Genomic DNA, 13442 nt, shown 5'->3' on the forward strand with positions numbered 1-13442 from the left:
TATATTTCCTGATCTTTCTTATATCTCCTAGATATAGGACAGACACGTCTAAACCTTATGATGTATTTGTTTACTGTCTTTTTTGCCATTTCTGAATGTGTTATTGTTTTTGTTTTTTTGGAGATACCTAAAGGGTCCTAAAATTCCAAATGAAATAGCTAAATGATCCATAGTATGACCTTATTAAAACAATTCCATAAGTCAGCATAGAACCAACCCCCACCCAGCGGCTTAGACTTTTAACCCAAGTAAAGATGTTTTTACAAAAGGGCGGAAAGGGGAACCGGGCTCTCTCTCTTTATGGGGCGATTTCTACTGTATTAGTGGGTGTTGTTACTGTGTATCGCCACTGGGCGGCGTTTTGCTGGCACAGGAATGGATACGGGGTAAATGCAAATAAAACACATGGCCTAGGCCTGCTGGCCAAGAGTCTCTTGACCCGCTCAGAGTTAACTCTAGACTTACAGAGAGAACGGCATGTTAGCAATACAGAAAGAGATTAAAAAGAAAGCAGTGATGTGGAAATTGAAAAAGGAAACTAAGGTATTTTGGGGTAGCGGGATACATATCAAGAGAACAGCCTTATTTCATGTGAGATAGTATGTGTACTCTTTTCAGCCTGCTCTCCATAAATCTAGACTCTTTTACAGTCAGATGACAGATAATCTGTAATGCTGTACATGTAATGTGGCTGTATGAGTTTCAAAGCAAAGATCAGAGAGAGAGAGAGAGAGAGAGAGAGAGAGAGAGAGAGAGAGAGAGAGAGAGAGAGAGAGAGAGAGAGAGAGAGAGAAGCAGAGATTGTGTGAAGTATAGAACAGTAGGGTAGAAACCAGAGATTTATCCTGGTACATTCACACTTCCTGCTGGTCCAGATACACACTGGCTCTTTATGCTGCAGCCTGAGGTCTGTTACACACACTGGACTTCCTGCCTGCCTCTCTGGCCGCCTCTCTGCCTGCCTCTCTGCCTGCCTCTCTGGCCGCCTCTCTGGCCAGAGGTGTGCATTAAGGTAAACCTCTCTCGTTCTCTGGCTGTCTGTGTGTTTCTCGCTCTGTGTCTGTCTGTCTTTCTCTCGCACTCTATAAAATCTCTTTCTCTTTCTTGCTCTCTGTGTCATCATTTCTCAGTTTCTCTTGGTCTGTCTGTCTGTCTCTCATTTGTCCATATGATTATTTTTGTCCTTCTACTGTCTTTTCGTTCCCACCACCTTGCTTCGACAACAAAGTTAGCACGAATATACTGTAGGGTTAGTGAGCGTTTGCTTGGCCCAAGGACAGTGATAAGAAAAGGAAAACATCCTACTCCTTCGAGACTTCAGACACACATGAAGGGATGCCGAACGCACAAGGATATCAACTACCCCCAAAACACCATTGAGATAACAGGGATATGAAACATTCCTACAGCCAAGACCTTCTACAAAGCAATACTTCACATTATCGTGTTCAAGCTCCGACTCCAATATATTCACAATGACAAAATAGGCCTTTATCAATTTTTGAATGCAAGACTAAGTGCTTTAGAGATATGCAATACTGTAATGTAAGAGGGATCTCTCAGCCGTTCTGTAGCATCTGGTGTATATTGTAGCTGTGTAGCCTAGTAGACACTAACATACAACAACATAGCAACTCGGTCTGGACTGACTACATAGATACAGTCTGTGGCTCTGTGGGAAGTGGTGAACCAGCCATGTGACTTGTCTTAACCCTGCTGCCACTCTTCCCTGTGCCAAGAGAAGGGAGGGAGAGAGTCTAGAGGGGAAGAGAGACAGAAAGAGAGGGGCTGGGGTAGGGCTGGGGCAACTGGCAGTGCCAAGAAAGACCAGAGCTTTGACGGGAAATTAGGAAAGAAAGGCAGAAAGAAAGAGAGAAAGAAGGGGTTGTTGGGAGGGAGGGAGGAAAGCTGGACATTCAGGCTGTGAATCTATAGAATAAGAAGAACTCCAGCAGACCTAGCATGATCACACACACACACACACACACACACACGAAGAAGGCAGTGCCAGAGTCAGTGCCAGCCAACTCAGAGTAGGAAGTAGCCTACAGTACACAGGGGTGTGGGCACCCATAAGCCAATCAGAGTGGTGGAAGCAGAGAGAATGGGCCAATCAGAGTTAAGAGTCAAGTTTGACAAAACAGACAGGAGGGTTGACATTCTCCTCTGTGTGTGAGAGGGTGTTTGTGTGTTTGTGTATGAGAGTGAATATTTGTGTGTTGCTAAGCAGAGTGAGGATTAAAGGCCATGGAGAAAGAGAGAAAGAGAGAGGGAGGAGAGGAAAGGAGGGGAGAGTAGGGGAGGAGAGGAAAGGACGTGAGAGTAAGGGAGGAGAGGAAAGGAGGTGAGAGTAGGGGAGGAGAGGAAAGGAGGTGAGAGTAGGGGAGGAGAGGAAAGGAGGTGAGAGTAAGGGAGGAGAGGAAAGGAGGTGAGAGTATGGGAGGAGAGGAAAGGAGGTGAGAGTAGGGGAGGAGAAGAAAGGAGGGGAGAGTATGGGAGGAGAGGAAAGGACGTGAGAGTAAGGGAGGAGAGGAAAGGAGGTGAGAGTAGGGGAGGAGAGGAAAGGAGGTGAGAGTAGGGGAGGAGAGGAAAGGAGGTGAGAGTAAGGGAGGAGAGGAAAGGAGGTGAGAGTATGGGAGGAGAGGAAAGGAGGTGAGAGTAGGGGAGGAGAAGAAAAGAGGGGAGAGTATGGGAGGAGAGGAAAGGAGGGGAGAGTAGGGGAGGAGAGGAAAGGAGGGGAGAGTAGGGGAGGAGAGTAAAGGAGGGGAGAGTAGGGGAGGAGAGGAAAGGAGGTGAGAGTAGGAGAGGAGAGGAAAGGAGGGGAGGAGAATAAAGGAGGTGAGAGTAGGGGAGGAAAGGTTGGCAGGGAAATGACAGACAGACTGTGAACTTGGAGTTACAACACCAGTCCTATTAGGACTTGATAAACCACACACACACACACACACACACACACACACACACACACACACACACACACACACACACACACACACACACACACACACACACACACACACACACACACACACACACACACACACAACACACACACACACACACACACACACACAGTTTTCCCACTGACCTTTGATGAGAAGAGGGAAGAGGGGGGTCTGATAAAAAACCCACAAACACAAACACACTCTTTACACTCAGTCAAGTCAAGTCCCTCTTTGTTCATTGTGCCCTGCGTCTGATCAGAGCAGACAGCGGGCACTCTGGGTAGAGGGTGAGGTCATATGAGGGAGTCGGGCAGAGCCTAGCACGCCGGTCAATCAGACAGAGAGAGGTCGCCGGGGGCAACCAGGAGGTCACCCTCAGGGACGAGAGAGGGAGGGTGACGAGGGCATGAGGCAGAGCGGGATGACACAACACGGTGTGGTCTGGTGCTGTTGTGGCTGTTGATACTTAACAGCACAATCAGTGGAGCCTGATTCACCCAGGATGACCATAAACTGTAGGGGAGGGGGGACGTGTGTTAACATATTGTGAGTGAGTGAGTGAGTGAGTGAGTGAGTGAGTGAGTGAGTGTCTGAATGCCTGAGTGAGTGAGTGAGTGAGTGAGTGAGTGAGTGAGTGAGTGAGTGAGAGGATGCTCATAATGTATACTGTACATAGATGTGTCTCCCTCCAAGTCCTTTCCCAGAGCAGAGCACAGCTATCTTCTGAGAATCCCGGTGATCCCAGTGACTCCTTCCTAACCTCTGTGTGCAAACATGTACACACACACACTGACATCATCATCAGTAATAAAAGCCCCTCCAGAAGGATCAGTGATCACAGCAGTAGAATGGCTTTTTTACCCAGAAGCGCAGCCTAAGCAGTCATTCAGAGTATAACAGACAACACACACACACGTACACACACACACTCGCTCTTTCTCTCACACAAACACACACGCCCTCCCCCCCACATGACCGCTAACCCCCAACCCCAACAGCATGGCAACAACCAAACAAACAAGTACTGTGGACACAAACAAACAGATAAACCAATCAGGAAGTAGATAAGGGTCAGACTCTGACCACCATCTGGCCTCTACGCTACCGCCTGTCTGCACGTCTACCGACCCACAGGGCCTGACCCCGGCTAGCCGGGTGTGTGTGTCTGTTTCAGTGTTTCCTCTAGAATCATTTGTAGCAGTGGGGGGGAAGGTCACAGGAGGATGTTTATGTAGAAGGACTGACAAGCTCAGTTCTGGTGACTTTATTTAAAAAGGACATTCTACTCTAAAATGAATGAAAATAAAATGATGCTGACGCCATCTAAAATATCATTTCCACCTCCAGAAATGAGCCCAATAACATAACTATTGTAACATATTGGACCATGAATATAGCCTATACATAGCAATAAGCCTTATCACCTGTAGCCCAACTGACGCAGCATAGTGGCTAGAAACACTTTCCCTGGTTGCCTGGTTCCTCTTGCTCAACTAATGTCATCTGTCTATTTTAAAAAAAAATCACTCCAGAAAATGATTGTAAGGTTAGGTGGCGTTTTACCCCAAGTTACCCTACAATTGACCCATGTTACATTTAGCCCCACTCTTCCCTATGGACTCAAGGTGAGTGGCAGAGCATTAAGGTGCTTAACCATACAGCTGCTAAACACTCTGGGTTTAAAATGATACAGTTCCATGTTTAGGAATTGAGAAATAAAGAAAGTAGCAACGGAAAGCTGGGATCCTCCTCTTTTTAACTAAGGCCATTAAAACTGCTGTTTTCCCAGAGACTGCAAGGACTATTGTGCATTGACAGCTTGTCAGAATGCCTGTTTCCCTCCCTATGGCAGTCTTGGATGTGCCTAGAGAGGAATGTTTCTCTTGCATAGAACACACAACAACAAGCCGACTAGGTAAACAGATCAACTATTCTACTATTGGGCTGGCAGATGTTTCTATTCATTACTCCTTTTGTTAGCAGAGGAAAAGTAAATGTAAACACGTGCAAACAAGCGTGTACTGTGTGTGTGTGTGTGTGTGTGTGTGTGTGTGTGTCTCCCGCTCAGCACTAGTATTATCCTCATACGTAAATGTCTAGACTCTGTGCGCAGTTCGCCATGGCAACAATGTAGGTCAGCCAAGTTGTCCAGACGACTGTCTTCTTTCCAAACTGTCTTCCTTCTCAAGCAGGTGGGCCTCCCTCCCTCCACTCCGTGCCTGCCACCCTCCCTCTCTCCCAGCTGATGCCTGACAAAAGAGCACTGAGCCTGGGCACAGGACCCAGGAAACTCCCAGGCATTTGGCAGACAACAACAGAGGCCTACACAACAGAACGGTGGGTTCTCTATGGATTTGGAGTCATTTTCTACTAGCATGTGTAACGTTACACCTGTACAAGTCAACAAGTTGAAATTCCAGTTCAACACACTGTCTGAGTGTGTATTACAGTGGGTAATGTACAAGTAAGAGAGAGTATTGGAGCCATGACCATGATGGCCTCCCTCCCTCCCTCTCTCTAAGCTGTAGATAAGGGACTAGAGACAGACTAACACTGTTCAGCCGCTACAACATATTGATCTCTCTGTTTATATAACGGTATCAGCCTCATCTAAGACCGTAAAGCCATCCTGTTTATCTACTCTCCTCTTTAATACACCTCTAAGTCCTTACCTAAATCACCTAAATCACCCCATGCTAATCCACACACACGCACAATGAATTAGCAGTGGACCATCCGAACATTATGAGATCTGTCCTTCGGTTTTTCCCTACAAGGTGATTTAGTTGATCCATATGGACAAGCAGGGGCTTTCGCTTTTGGTACCCCTACTTAAGAACCCGGGTCCATGTAGGTTAAGTACAAAAACCCGTTATTTGCTATCCTTTACGCAATTTATACAGGTGATGCTAAGCAGATTAAACATCTCTTCTACAATGGGGAGATGTTGTCAGATAAAAGTGGATGGGGTCAGATCAGCCGATCCCCACTAATCTACCTAGTGATGTAATGATGGTGTTCAGTCTCTGTTATATCAACTTCTATCAGGATTACATGACCAGGGGTGGATAGGTTTATAGGGAGTTAGGAGATTAAGTTACTGGGGTGGGAGTTAGGAGGTTAGGTTACTGGGGTGGGGGTTAGGAGGTTAAGTTACTGGGATGGGGGTTAGGAGGTTAGGTCACTGGGGTGGGAGGTAGGAGGTTAAGTTACTGGGGTGGAAGGTAGGAGGTTAAGTTGCTGGGGTGGGAGGTAGGAGGTTAAGTTACTGGGGTGGGAGGTAGGAGGTTAAGTTACTGGGGTGGGAGGTAGGAGGTTAAGTTGCTGGGGTGGGAGGTAGGAGGTTAAGTTTACTGGGGGTGGGATGTAGGAGGGTTAAGTTACTGGGGGTGGGGGTTAGGAGGTTAAGTTACTGGGGTAGGAGGGTTAAGTTACTGGGGTGGGAGGTAGGAGGTTAAGTTACTGGGGTGGGGGTTAGGAGGTTAAGTTACTGGGGTGGGGGTTAGGAGGTAAGTACTGGGGTGGGAGGTAGGAGGTTAAGTTACTGGGTGGGAGTTAGGAGGTTAAGTTACTGGGGTGGGGGTTAGGAGGTTAAGTTACAGGGGTGGGGGTTAGGAGGTTAGGTCACTGGGTGGGGGTTAGGAGGTTAGGTCACTGGGGTGGGGGTTAGGAGGTTAAGTTACTGGGGTGGGGGTTAGGAGGTTAGGTCACTGGAGTGGGGGTTAGGAGGTTAAGTTACTGGGGTGGGGGTTAGGAGGTTAGGTTACTGGGGTGGGGGTTAGGAGGTTAGGTTACTGGGGTGGGGGTTAGGAGGTTAAGTTACTGGGATGGGGGTTAGGAGGTTAGGTCACTGGGGTGGGAGGTAGGAGGTTAAGTTACTGGGGTGGGAGGTAGGAGGTTAGGTTACTGGGGTGGGAGGTAGGAGGTTAGGTTACTGGGGTGGGGGTTAGGAGGTTAGGTTACTGGGGTGGGGGTTAGGAGGTTAGGTCACTGGGGTGGAGTTAGGAGGTTAGGTTACTGGGGTGGGAGTTAGTAGGTTAGGTTACTGGGATGGGGGTTAGGAGGTTAGGTCACTGGGGTGGGAGTTAGGAGGTTAGGTTACTGGGGTGGGAGTTAGTAGGTTAGGTTACTGGGATGGGGGTTAGGAGGTTAGGTTACTGGGTGGGGGTTAGGAGGTTAAGTTACTGGGGTGGGAGTTAGGAGGTTAGGTTACTGGGGTGGGGGTTAGGAGGTTAAGTTACTGGGGTGGGGGTTAGGAGGTTAAGTTACTGTTGTGGGGGTTAGGAATGACTGAACAATGATCCTAATAAAGCACAATATGTATCTGTCATCTTACATTTCCAGTCAAAAGTGCTACTTCTCATTGCACTAGTTTTGTAAACTGTAAATTACAGATTGTGCCTTCACTTCTTTAGGAGAGACATCTATACATATTATTTCTGACCTGGGATCAGTAAAAAAAATACCCAGAATTGATTCACTCACACTGTAACTAGTCGGCCCCTAACTGTGCTCAGTGCAGTGGTTAGCTACAGTTACTGTACGGTTTGGTTGGGCTGCTCAGATAGAATGTGTAAACATTGTATCAGCTAGCTAGAGTTGACTGTACAGGACAGCTGAAGGAAAGCCAGGCTGCAACGTAAGCAATACTGTATAGCTCACTCTGTGTGTGTGTGTGTGTGTGTGTGTGTGTGTGGTGTGTGTGTGTGTGTGTGTGTGTGTGTGTGTGTGTGTGTGTGTGTGTGTGTGTTGTGTGTGTGTGTTCGACCTCTGTATGTGCTCACGTGTGGCTGTGTTTAACCCTTTTACGTAACAGCCAAGGTCCTTGAGTTCAGTTGAATTTAAAGACAGAGAGAGGAGAGAGGGAAAAAGGAGGCAGGGAAGAGGAGAACGAGAGAATGCTGCCAAAAAAGAGAGATGAGCTATAAAGATGGTGTGTGTGTGTGTGTGTGTGTGTGTGTGTAAAGACAGAACAAGGGGTAAAAAGAAAGAAGGGGGCATAAAGAAAGGTTTTAAGGTGGATAAAGAAGAGATGCCCTTTCTTTCCCTCTCCTCTTTTCTCTCTCTCCCCTCTTTTCTCTCTCTCTCTCCACTCTCTCTCCTCTTTTCTCTCTCTCCCCTCTCTCCTCTTTTCTCTCTCTCTCTCTCTCCACTCTCTCTCCTCTTCTCTCTCTCTCTCTCTTTTCTCTCTCTCCTCTTTTCTCTCTCTCCTCTTTTCTCTCTCTCTCTCTCTCTCTCTTTTATCTCTCTCCTTTTTTACAGTAGCTGTCAGGCTAATCAAAAGAGAAATCACAAAGAAACAGAGACCTGAGAGAAGCAGAACTCTGACAGAGAGAGAGGAGTAACTGCTGCTATTAGACTTTATAGACAGGCTGTTGGGAGACAACGGTTGAAAGATAGGATACTAACAAGTTGTCCTGAAAAAGAGCTGGCGAGACGAGAGAGAGAGAGACCGAGGCAGAGAGAAAGATAGCGAGGAGACCCAAACTAAGAGCAAGAAGGAGAGAGAGAAAGAGGGAGGGAGAAAAGGGAGCGAGAGAGAAGCATGAAGGCTGTTTCTGGTGTGACTCCAAGAGCCGGCATCTGTTTGGCTGGGACTCAGAAAAGTCTAGTGTTTCACCCTGCAGTCGCCTCAGGGACTGCTATTCCTGGGGTTTATGAAAAACAGCTTTATGTGGAAAAGGGGAGAGATGGAGGGGGAGAGGGTGAGAGAGATGGAGAGTGAGGGGGAGAGAGGGTGTGACAGGGAAAGATGGACAATGTAAATAGTTAGAGGGATAGAGAGAAATACACCTGTTCCTAATCTCTGTTTCAACCCCCTCTCACTGTAAACTCAAAAACCTCAGGCTTAATGCAGACAGACAGACAGACAGACAGACAGACAGACAGACAGACAGACAGACCAGACTACATCTAAACAGACAGACAGACAGACAGACAGACAGACAGACCTCAGCATCTGGATGAGCCCTTGACCTCTCACCCTGCCCTCGCATGTCAGCCAGCCCAGTGCAAGCCCAAAGGGATAGGAGCACAGCTGGGAAGCAGGTGCTGCTGCCTAGGAGCACTCCAGGTACCAGCATCGGTGTGTGTGTGTGTGTGTGTGTGTGTGTGTTGTGTTGTGTGTGTGTGTGTGTGTGGGTGTGTGTGTGTGTGTGTGTGTGTGTGTGTGTGTGTGTGTTTGAGAATTGTATCAGGGTCTCTCTGACTTACTATACCACAGTATATGACCTCAAGATGTAGAGAGAGGGGCTGAGTGTCTTCGCTCAGGAGAAAGTTTTCTCAGAGCTGCATGGCCTAAACAAACCCTTCATGGTTGCTGCCTGTACACACACACACACACATGGCTGCTACTGCTTCGCTCCACAGATATATTAAACAAAAGGAGAAACGAAGCAGAGCAAAGAAAAATATGGTGAGAGGAGGAGGAGGAGGAGGGGGTTGGAGGTTGTATTTTATAGTAGTCAGAGCCTGTAGCTCGGGGCTTAATTAAAAGCAGAGGCACTTTCCTCTGGAAAAACAATGAGGGAAAGCAAAGTTTACATGAGCTAATTGACAGGGGGAGGAGAGGGGGAGGAGAGGAGGAGAGGAGGGGGAGGAGAGGGGAAAAGGGACAAATAAAGACTGAGCTGTTACATTGAGAGAGGGAGAGAAATAAAGGGGGAATAAAAGGTAGGGAAAGTAAGAAAGAGAGGGGGAGTAAGAGGAGAAAGAAAAGAGGAAAGTAAAGGAGGGAGAGAATGGTGGTGAGAGAGAGAGATGGGGGGAATAACAGAAAATAGGGAGAAAGAGTGGATGGATTGATAATGAAAATTAGATTTTTTAAAATGTTTTATATTGAATTTTAAAAACACCCAATCTACTTGCAGTGAAGCCGCTCAAAATTCACATTACATTCAGTCATTGGGCGGCAGGTAGCCTAGTGGTTAGAGGCAGGTAGCCTAGTGGTTAGAGCGTTGGGCCAGTAACCGAAAGGTTGCTAGATCGAATCCCCGAGCTGACAAGGTAAAAATCTGTCATTCTGCCCCCTGAACAAGGCAGTTAACCCACTGTTCCCCGGTAGGCTGTCATTGTAAATAAGAATTTGTTCTTAACTGACTAGTTAAATAAAATAGAATAATCCAGCAGACACTCCAATCCAGAGTGACCCACAGGAGCAACCAGGGTCAAGCACCATGCCCTAGGGCACAAGGACAGATCCCCCACCCAGTTGAATCGGGGACCTGAACCAGTGACCTCTCGGCCTCCGGTCCAAGCTCCCACAGCCAGGCCACCAACCATCCAAGACCCCCCACAGTTCCCTAGAGAGCTGCTCCTCAACCATCCAAGACCCCCCACACCTTCACCCTCCCAAGCCACTGTTCCCCTCCAACCAAAACCACAACCACCCAATGTGCCAACAAGCAACGAAAAGAGACATACAAAGGAAAACAGAAAACAACAATGCAGAAACAAGACATCAAGGACAACAACAATCTAAACAGCAAGGCCAACTGTGTGTGTGTGTGTGTTGTTGTGTGTGTGTGTGCTGTGTGTGTGGTGTGTGGTGTGTGTGTGTTGTGTCGTTGTATATAAATGCGTGTGTGTGTCCGTTTGTATACACATATGTGTGTCTTGTGTGTGTTGTGTGTGTGCTGTGTGTGTGTGTGTGTGTGTGTATGCATATATACGCGCGTGCAAGCAAACATGCATTGGATTCCTTTTTAGTGTCAACTAAACTTCTTTTTCATTGAATTTTTGTACTTTATTTTTACTTTTTATATTTGTGACCGTCATTCTCACCACTGTCTCCAGTTCCACATCCCAACCCTCAGTTTCCCTCAACCCATCCCCACCTATCTCTGGCTGGCCACCTCTTCAGATTTTCTACACACCATAATCCTTCAACTATACTGTGATGTTTAACATACAATTTGAATCTATCTAATCGAATAGAATCCACAGATTGCGCGTGTTAAATGTAAATACTTCTATTAAGATATTAATGTATTAGTAATGGACTGACCAGGTCTCTCCAAATCTCCCAACGATGCTATTTTCTAGGGTCCATTATCAGATTAATGTTACGCTTTTTTCATTCCTAAACAGGCTACCTGTGGTCTATTGATCTGTATCCTCACAGCAAAATCTGAAGAGTCTGCGATAGTTGTACGCACCAAATATTCAAAATGTTCTTGGTGGCAAGAATTTCTGTACAATAATTTTAGCTGAAAAGTCTGAATCTTGTGTGTTTTTATATATCAACTCATACACCCTGTACCATGGAATCGGTAACTCAACGATCTGTGGCATAGATTATGAAATCTGTTGTGAATGTATGGTAACGTTTTTTTAAAATTGTATAACTGCCTTAGTTTTGCTGGACCCCAGGAAGAATAGCTGCTGCCTTGGCAGGAACTAATGGGCTATCCATAATAATACAAATCCCTCCCACCCCTCACTAGCCCGTCCAGTCTACAGTATACCATCCACTAGTACAACATGACTCCTCCTCTCTCCATCCTACCAAAGACCATAAACTCCCACTATCCCTGTTTTCTACTCAGGCATTTTTTAAAGACCAGATTGACCAGAGCAAATCAGCTCCAAAACCAACCCACAGCTAAAACCCCACTGGGCTGGGTAAGGTCAGGACCTGAGGAGGGAGGGAGAGAAGGAGAGGGAGGGAGAGAGAGAGAGAGAATACCTTCTCACAGTATTCTCTTCTACCTCTTCCCCTCGGATGTTGTCTCTGACCTACTTTATCTTAGCTCTTAACCCAGCTCAACCCCACCTCATGACTACACTGTGTGTGTGTGTGTGTGTGTGTGTGTGTGTGTGTGTGTGTGTGTGTGTGTGTGTGTGTGTCCAACAAACAAGTGGCCAATAGACCAGTACAGTTGAGCTTCCTCTGACTCTAAATAGTCTTACTGTGACCAAATGTGCCCCGAGGCCCTGGTTGCATTGGCTGTCACATTGATGCTGCATGCATTGCCTGAGATGTATAGGGAGAGAGAGAGAGAGAGAAACAGCCATATGGACCATAACACACAAGGATGAATCATGTTGTTGATTTAATGCCATTCATCTCCCACACCTCTTATTCCTGTAAATCTCTCTCTCTCATGATGTCATTTGTCTGGCGGTCTTGGTCTGAGAGGCAGTAGACTGAGGATAGTGATGAACTAATGATCGCTCCTTTCCTGCAGTTATCCTCGTCTTGATTCTCTCGTTCTTTCTTCTTCTTTAGCTCTGTTTATCCCTCTTTCTCTCGGTTCACCATTCTCTCTCTCTTTTAATCTCTCCCTCACTCTGATGATCTCTATCCCCCTACTCCCTCTGTTTCTAGCTGTTGATCTCTATCCCCCTACTCCCTGTTTCTAGCTGTTGATCTCTATCCCCCTACTCCCTCTGTTTCTAGCTGTTGATCTCTATCCCCCCTACTCCCTCTGTTTCTAGCTGTTGATCTCATCCCTCTCTAATAAATCTCTTCATAATTGCCTAATGAACTACTACTGTGCACCAAAATCAAAAGGATTTGGGTTCCTATTGGGACATATCAAGCCATTGGACCGAGCAGCCGGACTTGATTTTGACTGGCTTTGCTATAGGCCTGTTTTACATCTGATCTAAGTCCCACAGACAAATGTAGTAACCAAAAACATGTTGTTTATAGACCTCATCATTAATGGCAGTGATGTAATTCACTAGGGGATTTGTGGTGAAAACTCTGCACCTCTCTTTTGTGATTGTCTGTCGCATGCTTGGGAAGAGAAAGGAGACAGATTAGAAGAGTGGTGACACACACCCTCATAAACGTCAATAACATCACGGCTCGAACCACAAATTGACCAATCAGATTGCGCGTCCAGGACTATACTTTTCTAATGACCAATAGATCCTATGTGTGACAGTAAGTAGTGTGGTGGGTTGCGTTTGCTCAGGTGACAGTAGTAGTAACCAGTAGTAGCCAGTAGTAGTAGTATCCAGTAGTAGCCAATAGTAGTAGTAGCAGTAGTAGCCAGTAGTAGTAGTAGTAGTAGCCAGTAGTAGCGAGTAGTAGCCAGTAGTAGCCAGTAGTAGTAGTAGCAGTAGTAGCCAGTAGTAGTAGTAGTAGTAGTAGCCAGTAGTAGCCAGTAGTAGCCAGCAGTAGCCAGTAGTAGCCAGTTGCCAGTAGTAGCAGTAGTAGCCAGTAGTAGTAGTAGTAGTAGTAGCCAGTAGTAGCCAGTAGTAGCCAGTAGCCAGTAGTAGCAGTAGTAGTAGCCAGTAGTAGTAGTAGTAGCCAGTAGTAGTAGTAGTAGTAGTCAGTAGTAGTAGTAGTAAGTAGTACATTTACATGTTAGTCATTTAGCAGATGCTCTTATCCAGAGCGACTTACAGTAGTGAATGCATACATTTCATTTCATACTTTTTTTTCTGTGCTGGCCCCCCGTGGGAATCGAACCTACTACTACTACAGGGAAGGCCGTAGTAGTAGTAGTCAGTAGTAGTCAGTAGTAGTTAGTAGTATGTCAGTAG

General features: G+C 46.5%; 1 protein-coding gene across 13 annotated transcripts in view; it reads right to left on the minus strand.

The window, feature by feature from the left end:
* The window catches only part of LOC115177605 (nuclear factor 1 X-type), a 145231-nt gene that overhangs the window by 43256 nt on the left and 88533 nt on the right, over window positions 1-13442 (minus strand). The gene's annotated exons all lie outside the window — the stretch shown is intronic.

Source organism: Salmo trutta, chromosome 38 (genome assembly GCF_901001165.1).
Source record: "Salmo trutta chromosome 38, fSalTru1.1, whole genome shotgun sequence".
NCBI lineage: Eukaryota > Metazoa > Chordata > Actinopteri > Salmoniformes > Salmonidae > Salmo > Salmo trutta.